This window comes from Mesoplodon densirostris, chromosome 11, assembly GCF_025265405.1.
Source record: "Mesoplodon densirostris isolate mMesDen1 chromosome 11, mMesDen1 primary haplotype, whole genome shotgun sequence".
NCBI lineage: Eukaryota > Metazoa > Chordata > Mammalia > Artiodactyla > Ziphiidae > Mesoplodon > Mesoplodon densirostris.
The window spans coordinates 85,278,945-85,288,199 of NC_082671.1; the positions used below are offsets into that span (position 1 = coordinate 85,278,945).

General features: G+C 44.7%; 1 protein-coding gene across 2 annotated transcripts in view; it reads right to left on the reverse strand.

Moving 5' to 3' along the window:
* The window catches only part of ELK3 (ETS transcription factor ELK3), a 71,490-nt gene extending 62,586 nt beyond the window's left edge, over nucleotides 1–8,904 (reverse strand). The window contains exon 1 of one of the 2 annotated variants that reach the window (XM_060112271.1): nucleotides 8,521–8,904. The gene's annotated coding sequence lies outside the window, so the exon portion shown is untranslated. The remainder of the gene's footprint in view (nucleotides 1–8,520) is intronic. The other variant, XM_060112272.1, reaches the window with a different exon arrangement.
* Nucleotides 8,905–9,255: the final 351 nt, after the last annotated feature.

Consider the following 9,255-nt stretch of genomic DNA (forward strand, 5'->3'; position numbering starts at 1 on the left):
ATAGAAGTGGGGCTTGAATCCTACATGAGAGGGCTGACTCTACAGAGAAGGAAAAAAAACTGAGATCATATACTGTCCCATTGTCTTAGACTCATGCATTCCTCTTGTAGCTACATTTATTGAGGCACACCCAAATACACACACACACACACACACACACACACACACACACACACACACACACACACTCTCCTCATCTGCCAATGCTTATCTCCAACAACCAATGGCTTATATTTAGCCTCTAAATGCAAACCTTCCAAACTCCAGTAAGGGAATAGTGTGGAAGTTACATTTCCAGTTCACTGAGTATTAACCAGAGATGTACTCTTCTTAACTACTAGTGTTAGGAAATAGTTCTCACATCTACAGCCCTTCCCCTTGCCTAATAGAGCTAATAGAGCATTCTGATCATTCTGGGCCCCAGTATCACCATTCTGAAAATGATGAGGACTTACAGGTGGAGACAACGTAGGAATCCCTGCAGTTAATTCCTACAGACAGACCCTACAGTTACCCAGGAGCACATCGTGGAATAAATTCTGGGGCTTATTCTGTTGTGGTGGTGGTGGTTGTCTTAATCTCTGACAATTAAGTGCAGGGAGAAAAAAAATCTGCTTAATTACACATTATGGTTAATCAAGGTTTGACTATCCACAAACCACTCCTTGGCAAAACCCAGCTGAAATTACCAGCAGATCTAGCCCTCGACCAAAACCAATTTAGGTATTTAATCATTCATCCTTTCATCATCACACAGGCAGTGTCAGTATTTTAAAACTCGATTAGAAATGTCATTTATTAATTATAAAAGGTTATGGACAAAAGCTACACACACAGGTTTTAGTATAAGTGAGGAAGCAATTTCACCAGTGAATATTACGAAATTCAGTCCAAGGGATCTATGAAAATTTGGTCAACTGAAGTCTTGATAAAGGACTATGATCCTTGCTGTAGAACGATTCATTTTAACATGGGAAGAACTTTACATTGAGATTCTTTCAAGCTGTACTATCCTATAAACTACGTAACTGTTAACCAACCATTCTGAGTATAACACTGATATCAACAAATAGGGCCAAAGTTTGTCCTCTCAGATGTTAACACACCTGATCTCTGTACATTCACTTCTCCTACAAATCTGGACAAAAATTCTGGAAAATGATATATCCTCTATACAGGATCCTCTTGGCTGTCTCTTTGGTTTAACCAAGAAATATGCCTCTTATTAATTCAAATAATTGACTGTCTAGGAAAGAGTTGGATTTAGGCATAGCAATAAAGTGCTTTATCAAGTCCACTGGCAAAATGCAAAGAGAGGAGCTACGGCGACAAAGTTTTCCCCCTTCCGATTGCTTTTAACTCAACGAATGCCAGGTATTGTACAAGGGCTGGGATAAACCCAAGGATGAGAATAGCAGATGAAGCCCAGAGGGAGCTTACAGGCTGATGGGCAAGACAGATGTGAAACACATCTTGATACATACACGCACAGATATCCCTCAGTTTCCAAATCTAATGAATTCTAGGGTTTGGACAGTGACTTCAGATAGCAAAGGGTAGCCTGCTATCAAATCTACTTGGTTCCTGAGTTCTGGATAAGGAATATTAATGAATAATGAGAAACACCAGCCCTATCTCCGGAAATATATATCTGAAACTGGTACCTGTGCTTGGACAGTAAGAATCTGCAGAGGAAGAATTCAGGTAACAAGGAAACCTGTAAGTAAAGCCTGTGGCAAGGGCTCCGAAGGCCAGGGATGGGTGACTGGGGAGATCTAATCTGGAGGACCAGCAAAGGCTTCCCCAGGGAAGAGATGCTTGAGCTGAGACCTGACCGATGACTACACACTGGCTCGAAAGTGGAGTGAGAGAAATCGATGGGAGCGGAGGACCAGGAGGGAATTCCCAGAAGAGAGAACAGCATTTAGAAGGGCCCAGTGGCCAGGGGGCACGTTACACATTTGAGGAATTGAGGAAAGGCCAGTGTAGTTGGCCTAAATCACAGCATGCTGCTTACATTAAAGATTTTTGGTCTCTATCCCAGCTGAAGCCACTGGGAGATTGGAAGCAGAACAGCGAAAAAGTCGGATCTGTGCTGGAAGGGTTGCTCTAGCTTGTGGGCGGAGAAGGGACCAGAGGAAGAGGGTGAGGGGAAAGGTGGACCCCTCAGATCCAGCGGTGGAAGATGGACATCATTTTCAAAGACTATCAGGAGGAAAGAGTAGGGCCCTGACCTGGTGATCAAGATCTTGGGGCCTACTCAGCACCCAACCTGGAGACAGTCACTAGTGTCCCCAAGAACAAGGCAGTCGTCTTTAGAAATGAGTGGTGCCTGTCACAAACCTCAAAAAGAGGAGGAAAGGAAGCACAGCAGCTACTACCGACCTTCCCTCAGGTGTTCCTTATTCAACAAGGGGCCCCCATGGGATTGAAGGGGAAACTTAAGGGGAATCCCTTTTTCCACCCCAAAACAGTTTTTAAAAATTGCTGCATATGTCTCAAAGTCAGCTTTTTGCGGATGACAGCAAACATTCACTCTACACTTTCACAACTCCTAGAAGAATCCAAGTTCTTTATTCTAAAAAAGAGCACAGATGAATAGGACTTTGGGATGCAAGGGATCATCCCAACCTCTCTACTCCAGCCACTTTGCCCTCCAGCCAGGGAAACTGAGGTCCAGGGAGATTAAGCGATATCCTCTAAACACAATTGGTTTTAAGGGAATCTACATTTTCCCTGCAGCATACATATTACTTTTGGTTAGCGTAAGTGATATTAAATAGTGTAGAAAGGATTTTTCCTCTTATTGGATGATGAGGAAATCCACACGTTCTGATGATTTATTTTTAACCAAGTAGATTAAATAAAAATACTGCAGTATCTTATCCAGGTGCTCTGGGGTATAATAACATGGTAGAGTCATGAAATTGCCATAATACAATTAAAAATAGCCAGGGAATGTTTTGGGGTGATGGAAGTATTCTCTACTTAGAGGTAGGGGGTGGGGATTATATAGGTGTATACAATAACATTTAAGAGCTGTGCAGTTTCATGTACATAAGTTACACAACAGTGAAAGAAAGTAAAAGACACCAAGAGTCTCAGATTCGTTCTATTTGGAGTAAGCCACCCCTAACCTCACCAAACAGTGTAAGAAGGTATCAGATACATGTGTTTTATACCTACCCCATCACTCCCATATTTATACCTGGAACATTAGGAATTGTTCTTAGATATGGTAGCTTTAAAAAGACTTAGGATACTGTGTGCTTTAGAACTTCTTTTTAAAGAAGTTAAAGTGAGTAAATTCATTTTAGTCCAATTCAAATCAGAATATATTAGTATAACCATCATCTTAATTTCTTTAAAAATATGCAAATAACTCTCACAGCCAATTATAAAATAATCCCATTTAATTCCTAATTTAATAATTACTTTCCAGCAACTGTAAATTAAAACACATGAAGTGGTCAATGAGTAATTCCTAGTGGCAAATCAACCAAATTACAACTTACTGAAATGATCAATTCAAAGTTTACTTTTAAACTGCTGACATATATGTAAGTTTCCAGTAATGGATGAAAGGCCATTTTCATTTCGGTTGTGGGTAGGGATAATGGAGGGTCAAATTTCTACTTAAAAGACTGGAGGCCCTTAGGATTTGTTAACAGTGCACCCCAGACATAGAAAACAAACTTATGGTTACCAAAGGGGAAAGGGGGGTGGGAAGGGATAAATTAGAAGGTTGGGATTAACATACTACATGCTACTATATATAAATAGATAATCAACAAGGACCTACTGTATAGCACAGGGAACTTTACTCAACATTTTGTAATAACCTACAAGGGAAAAGAATCTGAAAAAGAATTTATATAGGTATATATACGTGTAACTGAATCACTGAGCTGTATACCTGAAATTAGCACGATATTGTAAATCAACTATACCTTAATAAAAAACAAAACAAAAACAGTGTGCGCGCACGCACACGCACACTCTGATCATTCAATTTACTGGTGCTGTACTATAAGTGGCAAAACTGGAGTTTTCATGTTCTCACTGCCATGGTTTCAACCAAAAAGCTACATGATCTCAGTTCAAACTGGCTACGGGCAATAGTACTCTTGAATTGAAAATCTACTTAAAATACCAATTTCAAAGTTTGGAAACTTTACTGATATAAAGTGAAACAGTAATAAGTAAAGAGTCACCAAGTGTGCAAGAGGCACCTTCCTCCCTCCTTTATAGTTAGAGAAGTTCAAGGTGTATTTTTGGTCTAACCTAGTTTCTCTGTTTTCATCACTGAACATTCTATTTTGATGTGTCGCACCCTGGACTTCCTTTTACTACATCTTGATATTCTACTGCAAATCATGACTCATCCTTAAATCATAGAGAAACTCATCAAAATCCCAAACTGCACAGCACATATGAATTCAGTCTTTCAAGAGGGCAGCATTCTTAGAACATTACTTGGAGCCACAGAGACAAAAACACTGAACAAGTTCATGTAGAAATTCTGTCAATCCACTGTTGAGTCAACACATTTATTAGACCAATAAATACGAGCTCTATGTGTGGTAATTTTGGTCTTAGTACCAGTTATTAAACTGTGTTACATGATACGTTAACTGAAAATAAGCTACAAAACAGAAAGTATAGTGTGACTCCAATTAAAAATTTTATGTGTGTGCATGTGCAGCTGTGTGTATATGTATTTTAAAAGACCAGAAAAATATACACCAAAATGTTAACAGAGGGATTATAGATGTTTTTTTTTCTTTGTGGTTTTCTGCATCTTCCTAAGATAATTCATATTAATATTTTTTATAACAGAAAAAAACAACTAACCTTTAGAAAATATTGCTATACTAATGTAATCTCAAATATGTCATCAATCTACAAAGGCAAAGGGGAATTATGGATAAATAATAAAACATAAAATACTCTTGCCTTAGACATACAGAAAAATTTGCCATGAGTGGCAAATTAAATAAATGACCAGGACCACTCATCTATATGTGCAGGTACCAGCCCTTAGGGGCAGAAGCCAGCTGCCTACAGCCAGGTCACAGCCAGAATAAAAGAAATGGGTTCTCTGTCCAAAGTTTAATGAGGAACCCCAGGTCTAGGAAACATGAGGATGGCTGAATCATTCCCTGGGACTAGAAGGGAGTAAAGCCGTTAATTAGTAAGCAGTAATTCACCATCAGCGAAAAAAGACTTTACTCCAGGAAGTCACATCCTTAGATAATTTTTTTAAAGTGTTTTGGGTTTGTTTTGTCTTAGGTAATGTTTTGCAACCATACTGGCTTTTTGAATCCTACAGATACATAATTGGGTAGCACAGGACGCACAAAATCCGATACATGACAGCTAAGAAAGGAATATTTTAATTTATACGCACTGCCTGGACGCCCTTTAAAACCGATTTCAGGAGAAGTTCTAAAAAGTTATTACAACTATAAATTTCAATATATGATCTCAGAGTTACTGTGATTGTACATTACCAGGTTTGAATTAGTAAATTATTTTTTAATAAGAAAAAGAAGAGGGCTTTAATAAATGTTTAGCAAACTTCAAAATTCAAATGGGGCTGTGCTCTCCCCCATGTGGGCTATTGCCATTCTGGTCTAAAAAGCATTAGTACCAAGTGAGTGAGATTCAGAGATGGTCTAATTCAGCTCACAAAGGTACACCATCACACTGTCATTATTTACATGTCATTCCACACATATTACTGACCGAAAAGAGAGAAAATTCATGCATACTGTGTTATTCACATGGCAGAAACGTGCCAGTGATGACTTTTAAATGTCCTATTCCTTGTATGAATGCATATAAAAGTTGTCATCACCATTAATGTAAACAAGAGTTTCTCAATCTGGGTACTCCTGACATTTTGGGCTCGAAAATTCCTTGTGGGCATTGTCGGATGTTTAGCACATCCCTGACCTCTATTCACTAGATGCCAGTAGAACCCCCTGTGATTATAACAACCAAAATGTCTCCAGATACTGCCAAAAGTCCCTTGGGGAGCAAAATAACTCCCAGTTGAGAACTACTGATATAAATGAACATTATTCATTCCAAATAATAATTTATCGGAACGAAGAACTCTAATTATCCCCTTTTTATTTTGAAGGAAATGTAGTCTTGAAAGGAGAATACTTAACAACCTTCATCCTTAAGAGTGGTCATGCAAAGTGATGTTGACTTTGGAAAGCTTTCTTCCTTCTCTATTTAATATAAGTCCTGTTATCCTACTCACAGCTTTCAATGCAACAATTTATTGAGCATCTACTTTGCACCAGGTGCGGTGTTAGGGACATCCTGTACTCATGTCCACTGACTCACACCCTGCTCGGGCTGTTTGGGTTGTTTTTAGGACATGCTTTGCCACCAGAAGAGAAACACGGACACCTTAAAAAAAAAAACCCTCAAGAGAGCAGCGTGTCCTTGTCAATAAAAGAGCCCCACAGTTCCAATCAGGTTCCTTAAAATTCTTTACCCTTTTTAGTAACTCTACACATTTGCAACATTTAAAGGTTTAAAAAAAAAAAAGGCCAGAAGGCCTTTACTATATTTGGCATAGAATGACCATCAGGGGTTTTTGCAGGCAGGATCATGACTGGAAACTCCAAAAACACTTAGGGACAGTCTTCTTAACTGTCTGACCCACGTGCCCTCTTAACACAATTTGTAATTTTATAACCCCCATAAATTGAAACTCATAACTGACCTTTCCCAAATAAGTGTGTGTCACAGAGAGACAGAAAAAAAGGGAGAGAGATGGGAGGGTATTTTGTTTGGCAGTAAGGCTCAGAAATCAATTTGAGCTCATTAATAGATGCCCGGAACATGCCTGGTTTCTCGTCACCTCCGCCCTCCCCCGCCAAGAGTGAAGCACAGACGCGAGAGGATGGGTGTGTTTGAGGTGCTTGGGCAATAGAAAACACACACACGCACACACACCTGGGAGAGAAAAACCTGTGAGTTCGAAATCCAAAATGGCCAAAATGACTTCAAAGTTTTCAAGATGCTGCCCTGAAAAGGTTCGTTGGGCGGCTGCCCCTCTAAGTAAATAAAGCCGTAACTTGTCTCCCTCTCCAGCGCAGGGCTCCCCCGGCTAACAGTGGCTGCACAAAACCCCTCCTGTGCCGAGCAGCGGAAACTCCTAATGAGATTAGTTGGTGTGTGTGCAGACATTACTTAGCAATGACTACAGGGGCTCTCTCTTCCTGCAGCAGCCAGTGGAAAATTCAGGGAACTTTTTCCCCCGCAGCAGCAGAATCCCTTTAACCCTCTTCCCCAGCCAACTCCAAAAACAACTCAGCCTCCCCCAGCGTCCCCCCTCCCGGCCGGGGTGCTGGGGGGAGTTAAAGACCCGCCAGGGACTTCCAAAAGCGGGAGGGTGGGAGGGGGCCGGCGGGGAAGGGGCGGGTGACCCCTCGAACACTACAAAGGAAACTGTAAAAGGCACAAATACATAAACCTGAGAAGGAGCAAACCACAGTTTCTTTGTGAGCTCCTCTAGTGAGTCATTTTCAAGATGCTGTCTGCTGCCAGTTTCAAAGCGGAAGCGCATGGCAATTAGTCTTGCCGTTTCCAGACAAGCCAGAAACTCTGCCGACACTCGTTTTTTTTTTTTCTTCCTTCTAAAAAGCCCCTTTTGCAGTTTCTGAAATAACATTTCTTTCTCCAACCTCCATCCGCCGCCTAACTGCAGCTTGTCCTCAGGACGATTCGGTTCAGAAAACGTAACAAAACCGAGACCTCTAATTTTTTTTTTTTTAAGCCCTCCAAAATCGTAATTCCTCCCCCAAAAAGTTACGGAAGCATTACAGGCCAACATTCAGATGCAAGCTGAAGAGCCCCAGCCCAAAGTGCTGGGGGCTCCAAGACCATCTCCTGCCCGGTCCTCCTCCAAAACCATGTCCAGTAATGACTCCACCGGCTTTTAAAGGTCCGGCTGGGCGTGCGCCTGGGGCGGGGACCCGGGCGGGGGTCACCTGCCGAGCGAGAGGGGACGCGGCCCCCAGCCCCGCGGCTCGGCTCCCCACGCCCTCCGCTTCCCTCTCCACCCCTGTCCTCTCCCTGAATCCGAGCGTCGGTGCCCACTGCCAGCCCGAGGAGAGCCCCAGCCCCGGCTAGGTCAGCGGTGGTCCAGCCTCCAGGCACGCAGCCGGCTCCAGTCACCGTTCCTCCTAGGGGGACCCCAGGTCTCACCGCCGCCCGCTCCCCCGAGCGCCCCCTCCTCCGGGCTCACAGCGCAGCCCAGGGCGGGGTGTGCCATCGCCGGGTGGCCGCAGCCCCCGGGCCGGCGCGCGGACCCGGCGCAGGAGCATCCCAGCTGCGCCCACTTCCCGCGGCCGCCCCCAGCCCCGGGCCTGCAGCCTCCGACGCGGTGCCCACCCGCCCCACCCCCACCAAGCCAGAGAAAAGAAAGAAAGAAAAAACCAAGCCCCACGAAACTTTGCAACTGTCCGAGCAACAGGCACGGACCCTACTACATACCCAGATGCGGGGGAGTTTTCAAGATCCTTCTTCGGGGGAATTTCTAGGAGGAACCGGGCGAAAGTCCCCGACTTTCCATGCTGACAGGCGTCTGCAGACGGTCTGTTGCTCTTGTAATGAGATCCTGATTTTTCCCCCCTTTTTTTTTCTTTCTCTCGCTCCTCTTTTTTTTTTTTTTTTTTTTCCTCTGGTGTGTGTGAGAGCAGGAAGTTGGAGCAGTCAGGCCGAGCCGGCTCACTTCCTTTACTGCATTATTCCCCAGGCGGTGTGCAGTCTGTGTAAACAGGCTTTTCCGCCCCGCGCCGCGCGCCCCGGCCGCGGCTGTGCGCCGGGGCTGGCCGCCGAGGCCCGCGCATACTCCGCCGCCTGGGGCCCCGCACCGCGCCCCCGCCCGCCGCTCTCCCCGCTTCCTGCTCGGCCACCCCCGGGGAGGAGCCTCAGGACCCCGGGCGACTCCGCGTGGCCGCAGCCCCTCCCCACGGGGGGGCGGGCAGCTCGGCCAGAAACGCAGAGAAGCCGCCCCCGGCGCGCCGAGGGGCTGAGCTTGGGTTGTGGCGAGACGGGGGATCCCTCTTCTCCCCTCGGGGGTCCCTGTGCTGGGCCCAGCAGTGGGGTCTTGCCCTGCTCGGTCGGTCGGTCTGGGCGGGGAGGCCCGAAGTGGGGAGGCCGCTGGACTCGCTGTTTTCTGTCAGCTGGGATGGAAGAGTTGTAGGGCCAGGGGGCATCGGGAGTGGG